General features: G+C 33.1%; 1 long non-coding RNA gene across 1 annotated transcript in view; it reads left to right on the top strand.

Moving 5' to 3' along the window:
• The first annotated feature begins 252 nt into the window (after positions 1–252).
• Positions 253–12803, top strand: part of LOC141543208 (uncharacterized) — a 122746-nt gene continuing 110195 nt past the window's right edge. The window contains exons 1-2 of the long non-coding RNA XR_012482380.1: positions 253–376; positions 3065–3132. This is a non-coding gene — a long non-coding RNA (uncharacterized LOC141543208). The remainder of the gene's footprint in view (positions 377–3064; positions 3133–12803) is intronic.

The following is a 12803-nucleotide window of genomic DNA, read 5'->3' as shown; positions in this document are numbered from 1 at the left end:
AAGCTATATGTTTATGTGCTTTATGCTTTTCAATCTTAGTTTGCATCTGGCATAGCCTGAAATAATCAGACAGTGATAAAGTGTTTACTTTGTCTGTAAAGTCTATCCAAAATTAAAAAAAAATGGGGTTATTCCTGGTTAATTGACAATAACAAAATTAATAATTTATTTCTTTCCTTTTTTTAAACAGAATGCCTCTCCAGTCCTATCAATATGTACCTTTGTGTTGGAACAATCCTTATATGTCCGAGATCTCCAGGAGATGCTGTCCAACACGATGGAGAAAGCAGAAGGGGCAAGTTCTCAAGTCCATGTAAAATTTCAACATAAAATGAACTTAGCCACCACATAATCAACTAATCTATTTCTCGTACAGGTATGACCACATTCTAGAATTTTCTTTTAATATATTAAGGCAATGTCTTTGGTCATTTCTTCAAATGTATTTTATTCTTTAGCTAAACAGTTTCTGTGATAGATTTCAGAGCTATAAAAACTTCAATATTGCATTGATTCATCGGGAAATTCTTTGTCATTGAAATATATTCTAATGATTGATACCAGCATTTTTATTGTGATTTAACGTTATACATATTTTTAGTGTTTAAAAAAAAAAACAGCAACAGTTTATATGTGTTGCTAACTGCTCTGTGTGATCACATTTCATTATCATTTATTTTATTCTGAGTCATTTTTAGTTTTGTAATAAAATTGCATAGTACAATCATATATATTACATGGAATGCAGAAGTATTGGAGACAATATAAAAGTTAAGCTCTGCTGTAGTTTTGCAAACAGATATTCCTTTAATTATTCTTCTTAAAACTGGGCTGCTTAGTGACAATGATCATATCTTCCCTTAACTTTTTCTACATTTTCCCCTAATTATGTAAATGTTAGAGGAGACTGAATGTGAAATTTAGAATCAGGAAGATCTGAGTTCAAATACTGCCTTAAACACTGACTTTGAGAACTTGTCAAGTCATCATTTTCAGACTGAGTTTTTTCATCTGTAAATGAGATAATAAGACTTATCCAATAGGGTTATTGTAAGACTCAAGTGAGATATTATAGGTGATGCTGTTTGCTGTGAACAGGGTAAAATTTTCAATTGATGTTATGTAATTATTATTATTATCACAAAATTACCTATTTGTGACTATTCATTAAAACTCACAGTTAAACATATTTTGAAATAAATGTTGTAGCACATGGCTTAAGCAAAAAAGTATAGTTATTCTAGTTATGAAATTGAAAATTATATGTATGAGAGAGACAAACATTTTTACTGACAAATTCAGATAGACTTGTGCTTTCATCACGAGGATATGCCCCGATCTTTGCTTGTTGCTATGCTTATGTAATTACTGTACATGTCTTCCCATACATTTGCTGCATAGGTTTAGAAAATATGTGAAAACCCTTCTTTCTTTTTTCTTGATATCTCTCTCAGAGAGTCATTAGTCTCCACTTGTTGAATTCTAACTTCAATGACCTTTTGTAGCTCCTTTTCCATTTTTAAGAATGTTTTTTCCCATTAATTCTTGAAACTCTCTTTCCATTTGACCAATTCTGCTTTTCAAGCAATTGTTTTTTTCTAAGATGTTTACTCTTTTTTTTCATAATTCTCTTGCATTCTTGTCATTTCTTTACCCAATTTCACTTCTATTTCTCTTATATGATTTTTAAGCTTCTTTTTGAGTTCTTCCATGAAATCTTTCTGGCTTCAAGACCACTTCCTATTTTCCTTTGGGGTTTTGTTCATGGGTGTTTTAACATTGTTCTTTTCTCAATTTGTGAATTGATCTTCCCTGTCATCATAATAAGTTTTTATGGACAGATTATTATTTTTTGGTTCATGTTGATATGAGTAACTATTTCCTATTTGTAAGTAAAATCGGGTGGATTACAAAAACTCCAGAAAACTGCAGAGAATTCCTCAAGGTTGCATCAATAGGCATTATCTGGGATAGAATTTTAACACATGTCTCTGTGTTCTAATATATATTAGAATATTGAATTTTAAATGTTTGGAGAAGCTAAAAGGATGCCATGATTAACAGATTTCTTTTTCAAAGGTGAGCAGCAATTAGAGATTAAGTAATCTCTCAAAGATCCTAAACTGCCTCAAACCTGGGAGTGCTAATTATAAGATTATAAGTGCCTGATTAAAGAGTATTGTATACCTTGCAATACTATTACATTTTTAACAATTTATTTTTAATTTTAACAATTTATTTTAAATTGACTCAAATGAGGTTTATTTGCAGAATTGTGAATTCTGTTAACTTAATTCAGACTGCCAAAAATTTACATTTGAAACAATGAAAACCAAAATCCAATTTTTAAATAGTTAGAAAAATATGAATGTATCAATCAAAGGAAATTCAGAAAGGAGACTGAAATTTTCTTCTCAACTTTCCCAAGTATGCTCAAACATTTTAAATAGATAGTATCTTTCTAGTTAGAGGTATTAATGCTTCAGAACTTTTCCTTTTTGCTTTTTCTTTACGTGTTTAGATTTCTGTGAGTCAAATAACTATCAGTTAGGTTAATCTTAGTTTTGGTTACTTGTAAATTTTAAGTCTGATGTTAAAGTATAATGATCCGTTGAAGTTAACAAATCTAAATAGGTCAAGGAAAAGTTATTACTTGGATTGATATTTAAGAAACAAAAATTGATGAAATGTTTTATGTTGTAGTTAATAACTTTTCTATTTTAGTCAATGTTTTCTGGAATATAGCATTCCTAGAGATAATTTTGTTTATATAGGATTTTTTAATTTAAATTAACCCCTTTCTATTAATCTTTATTTCCACTGTTATGTATAATTCAATTTTCCTAAAATATGTCATTCTAATTTTTGGAGATCTTTCATGAACCTAACGTGTAAACAATATGATATTTAGAAAGTATCTGGAAGGATCAGAAAAGATATTTTATAGAAAAGCTCTCTGATATTTTAACTTGTAATAGAATGTTTGGAAAGTACAGCAACTTATAGGAATGTTGCTAGGTTTTTCTTTTTCAAAACGTCTCTGCTTTTTCTTCTGTCTGCTCAGATTGCACAAAGTGGTGGCCATCGGACGCTCCTGGATGGACATGCCATATTACCATGACCAGTAGTATGGTAAGTAAACATGTCAAACTCATTGGCCATGTGGTCCAAGGAGACCTCCCTTCTGTACACAGAATTAAAGATACTAACAATTAAATTCTAGCACCAAACAGATGTTTTTTACACACTTTTAAAGGGTATATTAGCTCATAATATTTTAAAAGTTTATTTTAGACAGATTCATTTTGTAGTGAGTACTTAGTTTATCTGAATGAGAAAAGCATCCTTTCTAATGATTTGCAGTTTCAATCACTGTTCAAAATGTCAAGTAGTATTATTGTTATTGCATTGTTTTTTTTTAAAATAAGATCAAAGGAGTAATGATTGCAATGTGTGCTAACCCAGAGTTGTAAAAAGCCATGTCCCAGCTGATGAAAAGTAGAGGATTTAGAATTAATTCACAGGTATCATCATTCCTTTCCCTTTTATGTATTCAAACCTGCTTTTTCTTATGTTTGAGAATGAAATATTGTTCTGCATTGCTTCCCAAAAGGATTAATCATAGTCAATTTTTATAATGGTATGTGAAATTACATTTAGTCTTTCCTTGACTTTTACTTCCATTCAAATAAGATAATATTTGTAAAACACTTTGGGACAAATAGTAGATACTTGATCCCTAAATATAATGAGACTGTAAATCCATTGAATACATGGTGAATTTATGGCTTTGTTTTCCCATTTTCTATTCCTACCTAAATGATGAGACCATCAGCCTGTCTTACCACATTTTTCATTTTTGTTCAGGAGAGTTTAATTATATGGTATCCAGAATTTCTTTTATTCTGGCCCTTTAATTTATATTCTCTGATGAGTAAAAACAATCAAGTTTTATCTGTTCAGTCTCTATTAAGAAAATTTTTAAAAGTTACTCTTCAAAGAATAAATGTTGGCTCCACAGTTAGTGATCCTGATGTACACTAATGTCTGATAAGAAAGTTCTCTGAACTGCATGATTTGGCAGGCTCTTAGGTAAAGGAAAGCATGAAGGTTATAAAAGGAAAACTCCTGTGTTCTATTTCTGGCTTATTTTCTACAAATTATAAAATGTGAGCATAGATTAAATAGTTAATGTAAAAATATTTTGGAAAAATGAGAAAGCTGCATCATTTCACCATTCATTTCACTAATTAAATAATGTAAAGAACTAGATATTGAAATTCCTCAGTTTTGAGGTATCTAGAATATCCAATGATTTATGATGATTTAAGGAAAAAATATGAGAATTCTCACTTATTTTATTGAATCTCAGGTTTATTTCTACATCTTCCAATCCAAAATTCTTATTTCAGTTTAATATAAATATATTAGTATAACAGCTGATGAGAGAGATTATTTAAAACAAAGAAATATTCGGCTATCCAACTGATTTCTTTGCATTGCTTAAAGAAGTATAAAGAACTATAGTTACCTCTATGTATATAACAAAAATTGATCCTAATAAAAACAATATTTCTTGTGCTTTTAAAATTTCATTGCCATTTGGCTCAATGACAGAGAATTTGAATAGGTAAAACTTAATGGATATTGTGCTTTGTCTAAAAAAATCTTAAGGGGAAAATAGCATTTCGTCCAGTCCTCATACACAGCTCATTTGCAAAAATTATTTTAATTACGATGATTAAAGGAAATATTATTTTTTTACATGAAATGTTACTTTGTACTTTCTTAAATATGTTAGTGAGAAAGCATTATCGGATTGAGCTTGAAAATTTATATATGAGGTAGCTAGGTGGTGCAGTGGATAGAGCACCAGCCCTGAAATCAAGAGGACCTCAGTTCAAATTTGACTCAGACATTTAACATTTCCTAGCTATGTGAACCTGGGCAAGTCACTTAACCCCAATTGCCTCAAACAAACAATAAATAAATTTTATGTCTTAAATTAATGAAATTTGCAAAAACTTAAAAAGAGCTAATTCTCAGTGTTTCTCTTTAGACTTTTTCTATTTCTCTTAAGGGTAGTACCACCAGTCTTCCAGTTGCCCAGATTTGTGACATTAATATCACCTAACACATATCATTTACTCTTAACCCATGTGTCCATTCATTTACAAAATCTTATCATTTTTACCTCTTCAACATCTCTTACATCATCCCTTTCTTTAGGCTCAAATGACTCCCTCCTCACTTCAGGTGTTTGTCACATACGGCTATCACTACGATAGCCTCCTTGTTTTTTTTTCTTCTCTTGCTTCAGTTCCTCTCTTATCACTCCCATCTCCAACCATTGATTTTCCTTAAAAGGTTCGACTGTGTCATTCCCCCATAATTAGTAAGCTACAGTAGCTTTATTCCCATTTATGACCTTTTATGACCCTGTTATGAACAGGGGAAACAGTCCTTCTTTGCTATTCCCATATAGCAGTCCATTTCCTTTCTCCTTGACATCACACTAGATGTTGCTCATAATTAGAATTCATTTTTCCTCTTCTCTACTTCTTAGAATTCTTAGAGTTCTTTAGTTTAATCTTAATTGTTAAATTCTGAAAGGAACCTTTTCTGATTTCAGCAGCTGCTAGTGTTTCTTTTTCTCTTTTTTTCTACAAATAATCCTGTATCTATGTTGTACCTGATGCAAAATATCTATACAAGTATATCTCATCCTCAATTAATTATTTTCTTATAAGCAAGTCTTATTTCAGTAAATGTTTGTAGTTGAATAGAATATTATTGTAGTTGAAACATTTTGGTGGATGCTTCCAAACAGCATTCAGGAGGAGAAATAGTACGAGTTGGAGATGACCTAATTTTAGTCAGCTACTTGGGAAGTACAAAATAGTACGGTGATTTTATATATAAAATAATGTTGCAATGAACTACATAGTGATTCATAAAATTATCTTCCTAAGTTTAGATAACAAATTACTCATTTCTATTATTTACAAGGGATCTTGATTTGATTTAGTAAAATAATATTATAATTGGGTTTGAGGAATCTTTCATTACAGATGCTGCTGTTTAACCTCCTACATGATGCAAGTCCCTTAAATGTTCTGAGTTGCAGTTGTCTCATCTGCAAAATGAAGGGATTAAACAAGATGATCAATTCCAGTTCTGATTTGTCATTTCTTCCTTTCCCTTCTTCATCATTTTGCTTTTCCTTATTTAATTAGCTGAATCCTTTTTCTGGAGCAATAGCTTGTGTGAAAAAACAAGGTAACACTGCTAAGGACAACCTCTCATGGTTCTAGGCAACTTCCTAATACTATAAGATTTAGAGAACTTTTCAACCAGCATTGGTAGAGGGAGTTACTTCATCTGTCAGTTTCTTTTACCAATGGGATCACATATGTAGTCCTTGTCCTTTCTATCAAATGAGATAATACGTGTGAAGTGTTGTGTAAACCTTATCGCACTATCCATAAGTTAGCTATTGTGTAATAATTCACATTTATAAGATATTTTAAAGTTAACACAGTCCTTTCCTCATGTGGCTCCATAAGTGTATGGAGCATTGGTATTATTATTATTGTTATTATTATTATTATTATTATTATTGGTATTATTTTACTCAGTTTATAAGTAAATAGTGAATCAAGAATTCTATTTGAGAAGGAATAAAAAAGAATCCCATACTAAGTTTGTAATCCAGGCCAAATCTTAGAAGTGACTTTCTGTGTGACATGGGAAATCTTCTAGCACTTAGTTATTAAGTGCTCCAATTTGTCTTGACACAGGGAATTACTCATACTGAAAACGCAACTGATGCTGGATATATTCTTATTGTAGTGGAGAAAACAGGAGTTTAGAGACTTTGTCCCCAAATCAAAGAGAAATGTAGTGTTTGAAGTGAGCTTTGAGCTATTACTATAGTATTGTTAATATTATATTCTAATATTATATGATTATTGGTGCTTTAAGATGTGATTTCAAAATGTCATAAAAATTTATATGAACTGATACATAGTGAAACAAGGAAGAACTAGAACAAGTTATACTAAAACATCAATATTACAAAACATTTGAAGACTGTCCCTAACTGATGAAGAATGAAAGGAGTAGAACTAAGAGAACAATTTCTATAACAAAAAATTGTAAGGATGATCAGCATTTAAGAGTAGTGACCATTCATGAAACCAGAGAATTGATAGCAAATCATGCTTTCCAGTAAAGAGCAGCAATAGAGTAGGATGAAGAATGTGTGTGCCCCACACACATATAACCCAACGTGTATATATTTATATGGATGTGTTTGTGTGTATGTTAATATATATACACAAAGACATATAGCCATTGAAAGATGTCGCTTGGCTATGCATATTTGTTGCGAGAAATTTATTTTTCTTTTCAATGGGGAGGGAGAAAAAATAATTGTTTTTCAATTTTTAAAAATAGAGAGGCGAGAAATGTGATAGATGTGAAATGTTGTGTATACTTTCAAATGAGGACATTATAGTATTGTTTAGCTTAAATGTTTTACTTTATTACAAGAGACTTCTAAGGAGATGGTTATAATCTGTAAATGTTTGCAATGTGAAAACAAGACAACAAACCTTTATTTTTAAAGAGAAAATTGAACCTGTTTTTCCTAACTCTGAGGCCACTATTCTGTCTACACTGTCTTGTTATCCCTCTACATATGGATGAATGTCTGTTTATTAGACGCTGTCCTATTATTATCGTCCTAATATTGTTAGCATCTTCAGGGAGGCTGAACTCATCTCCTCCCATGGCTGCCCATTCCACCTTGGAGTAGTTTTAATTGTCTGGATCTCTTCCTTACACCAAATTTCAATTTGCCTCTCTGTAACTTTCTATCCTTTCATAGTAGTTCTGCTTTCTGAGCTTAGGCAGAATAAGACTATTCTCCTTCATGTAACAGTCCCTCAAATACTTGAAGATAGCTATCATCTTTTCCTTTTACCTCTGTCTTTTCCAAGTTAAATTCCCCTAATTCTTTGAAATGATATTGCACTACGTGACCATCTCACCATCCTGATTACCCTTTCTTTGTGCTTTCCAGTATATTTTTTCCTTTTGGAAATGTGATAACTAGGGCACTAACCATCAGTACTCCACGAGTGATACATCTGGGAAAGAGTGAGGTGAGAATACCCTCAGAGTAATTAAAAGCAGCAGTGCCTAATGTTACACAAGTAAACATAAGTCCTGGGAAAGTTTTGCTGAGGCTACTATGTCTTTGTTGTGAATAAACCAAATATTTAAGAAATAAAATCAAATTGGCATGTATGTTATAAAACTCCACGTTCACACATGGATTGACTGGTAAACAATTTTATAGATAAATTACAAAATCTTAGAGACGATTTTGGGGGAAAATCCTCAGTGGTGGGAGTCAAGTGACTTCATGACAGAGAATCAGAACATGTGCTCTGTATACACTAAAAGTGGACGATACAGGCTGGAGTACAGGAACAAATAAGGTTTGCAACAGAGGCCAAGGATGTCTAGCTCACTTTCTGTTCACACGAAGCTCTTCATTTGCACTCCTTGTCAGAGAGTAATGATTATTAAATTGTCTCTTCACACAGCATTAGAAAGATCCCTTGGGAGCTGAGTACTGTTGGTGAATGATGACTTGAATTACTTTTATATTCCATTATTCTTAACAATAAGGGGGAGGGGAAAGAGCACGAGAACAGAGACATAGAAATACTTTAGTATTCTTGTCAACTTGCTAATGGCTGGTATTTCTCTCTCGTGGGCATTTATTTACGTATCCATGTGTTCATCCACCCTTATGGTACAGGAACATGTCCCTGCATGCTAAATGCAAGTATACCATTTTGTGTACTCAAGTGAGAAAAGTGTCACCAGCATAATCCCACAAGATAGGATGATAATATGTAACTCTGTCAGAATGAGATGTGTAAATTAGATCACTTAAACTTCATGTCCTTAAGCCATTCAGTGACAGAGTCTTCATATGAAATTGAGTAAAAATTAGCTTTAAACATTGGCAGCAAATTTTCCATCAATGAAAACTGAAGCTACAAACTGCAATATACGTTGGGTGTCATGGTGAAGAAAAAAAGGATCAACTCCTGTGAAAATCTTTTGGGGGTACGAAAACAATCAGCCTGTGTTTTTTTTCTCTGATATCCATATTATCAAGGAACTTTTGCCTCCACTAGTTATGAGAGGATTTTGGAGTGCCATGTTCTGTTTATTATTTTCTTTTTTTTTTTTTTTTTTACTTTGCACAGGATTGTTGTTTTCAAACACTGGTGACCCCAGTGAGGAAAAAAATGCACATATGTTAATTAGAAAAAGATGGCTAAGTAGGTAGAAGAGACATCCTACTCAGTGTGTCCATATATTTCTATTTCAAAAAGATTCCAAGTAATAGTTACTTTGTGATAATATGCAGAATGCAAATAGAAGGTTTTCTTTTTAGATTGCTGATGTAACTAAAGGAAATCTAAAGTGGGAGACAGACTTATATGGTAATAATCAGGACTGATAAAACGTAACCCTGGAGTAAAAATAAAAGTCAATTAAAAAAAAAACTTCCATTAAACCCTGCTCAAAAACAACCCTCTCTCCCCAGTGACTATTCTAAAGGATTTCAAGAAATGGAATTCATCAACTCAAAGTACATAGATCATGGTCCCCCTCTGTGGTGGACCTTTAGCACACAAATTGTAATGCAACACCTTGTCACATGCAAATACATTTATTAATTCGAGAGAATATGATTTAGTAGAATTCCCTAGTAAATAGTGCCTGCTCTTGACTTATAGTGAGAAGGGAACATGGCTGCTTTTAGTAATTTGAAATCAGATTTAGCAAATTACCACTGGTCATTAATGAATAGGAAGTTGATGTTTAATGTCAAAGTCCAGACTACTTTATAGTTAACACAAACTCTACTATTCTCAGTTTGTTTAGTAGAGTCAGTGGAAGGAAGTAGGTACTGGAGTGCAAACGATGTCCTTTTCTCCACAGATAGGCATTTAAAAGGTATTATAGATGACTTAGCTGTCACAGCAGGACTATGTCTATGTATCACTTCAAATCCTTTGCGCCTCATGCTCTGTGTTGCACACACTGGAGAACAAATAAATGTCTGTTCGATATAATCAAACTGGCATGTGTGTTATAAAACACATGGATTGAATAATTGGGACAATTCTTAATTTTTTTGCTGGGGGATGACAAACATTTCCAACTGTGGTAGAAGAGATCAAAGGGGCTGAGTTAGGTAATGGACTTTTCCAAGGGACAGAGAGGCCCAGGACATATACACTTCCCTAAGGGAAGCACAGGCCCACTTGGGAAAGCATTAGTAGTAACTTCTAAGGTACTAGGGACATAGTCTCAGCCATACTATGTAGTGTTGAGTATCTTTTTTAATTCTGTCCCAAACTCTAAACTATCTTCCACACAGCTCCCAAATGGATACCCTGGAATAACAGGCTAGGTTGTCAGCCTCATGCTCAGGAAGCTTCGAGTGTTTCCCTTTTGCTTCTGGGATACACTATAAAAGTGCTGAGTCATTTGAATTCCGGCACAATGTATCTCTGACCTACTTTTCCATATTGATTTCATCTAGTTTCACTGTCTCCACTTCTTGTAACGGTTCCATTTACACTCTATCTCCTGCCTCAATTTACCTCAGTTTTCAACTGTAAAATGGGAATAAATAATATTACCTATCTCAAAGAGTTGTTGGGAAGAGCAAATGAGATGAAATTTTTAAAAAGCACTTTGCACGGTACATGGCACATAATAGGCACCATACCATGCTTCTCTTTTCTTGCCCTCCAATATGGTAAGGCAAAAATTGGCAGTTCCTTTGAGGTGAAAGATGGAGCCTCCACATGTTCCCAAGGCCTGTGGTAGAATATCAGCAGAGACCCAAAGTACCCAAGGATGATAACTGACAGGATCATGTTAGAGGGGAAGCCCCCCATGGATTTTAGCCCCTTGTACAAAAGCTTAACTCATTTTTCCTTCTTTAGGACTTTGAATTGTTCAGAACATTTTGAAAACAAATCTCCTTTGTCAACTTATGCGGACATGAAAATTCCTCCCCAAAACATAATAGAGCAATAATATCCAGCCACTGTCAGATTGATTTTGATAGAAAGCATGGGCTAACATTTTGGGCCTTCTTCAAAACCCACCCTCATTTAATAGTAGGACATGTTCCAGAAGTAATTGTGTTGCCATTTCCATTTGGATGTTGTGCTTTGATCTCACACTTGCATCTCTTAAACACCTGAACCTTGACATTAATGACTGCATCCATTGTGCATTCAGGTTAATGTCCACATTAATGAATCTAATTCCCAAATGGGAACCTAAGGGAGGTGCCTGTGATCTCCTTACAGACCTTAGCTGACTACCATATATTCCTTATCTTCCTTATCTGTCCTCTGTTACTCCCAATAGAGGTAATACTAAGGCACTCACTGTGAGAAATTACCTACTTGAGGGTATAATGTCTCTTTTTCCCCCAGTTAATCTGGTTGAAATCCATTATCAACATAAAAGAAAAGAAAAGAAGTTTTGGGTTCTGAGTGAACTTGGAATTCTGAAATCTTGATGCCAAATTAATTGTAATATCTTGGGAAAACTTGACATGGCTTCCTTTTCCCCCTCACCTTGCCCTAAGGATGTAATTTAGGATTCATGATGAAGACATTTTTCTAATAGCTTTAATTCTGCACCCAGCCTGATCACTAACACAATACTAGAGAAACAAGAGGGACTAAGAAGCCTTAATTACTTTTGAAATTGTGCATCAGTGCATCAGGGCATCAGTGCAATACAAATATTAGACATGTGCATATTGGGAAGGAAAAGCTCATTGCTGTTACAATGAAATGATAATATTCTCCCCAATATGAATACTGAGTTGACTTCACATATTCATATTTCAAACATGTATTCAGAGATGACTGGCCAATCTCTCTTCTATGACAGATGACACATCAGAGCTTTGAAGGGCAAAGCTTCTTAAACTGTGGGTTGTAAATCCTAATGGGGCAAGGTAATTAAATATAAGCTCATGAAAATATAATGTTTCACTAATTTGATTCTGTAGGTAAAAATAAATCCATCTATTTGTATGCATAATTTCTTTTACATAAATGATAAATTATAAAAATAGAAAACATATATTTATATGATATATAAATAGATAATTTTTATATAATATATATCTTATATAAATATATTTTTAAATAACTTTCTTAATGATTTACTATCAGCAAATATTTGAATTGGATCTCTATTTATGTTAATATATACAATGGGTCATGTAAAAATCCCTCAGAAAAAGGGCTGTGAGTGGGAACAGTATAAGAAGCTCTGATTTGGTGTACCATTCTATTTTATAGATGGAAGTTGCAACCTTGACAAATTGGGTGGTTTTCCCAAGGGCTTCCATGGGGTTAGAGGGATGACTGGCATTTGAACAAAAGATCTTCAACTTCCCTTTCCAGTCTCCAGGTCCATTTTCATTAAATATGAAAATTACATTGTTAAAAATATTAATTTTTTGCTTGCATATTCAGTTCCCAGTTGTCTTTCCTTCTCCCTGTCAGTCCCACAGTAGAAAAAGTCAACATTTGTTACAAATGTATATGTGAAACCATACAATAGATACTTCCATATATCATTTTTTCTCTGCAGGTAGTTAGCATTTTCCTTCAGAAGTCTTTTTTCTTGTAACTCAGAAGAGCTTAGCCATTCATCTTTACTCTTCCACT

This window comes from Sminthopsis crassicaudata, chromosome 5 (genome assembly GCF_048593235.1).
Source record: "Sminthopsis crassicaudata isolate SCR6 chromosome 5, ASM4859323v1, whole genome shotgun sequence".
NCBI lineage: Eukaryota > Metazoa > Chordata > Mammalia > Dasyuromorphia > Dasyuridae > Sminthopsis > Sminthopsis crassicaudata.
This window is presented reverse-complemented; position numbering and strand designations above follow the sequence as displayed.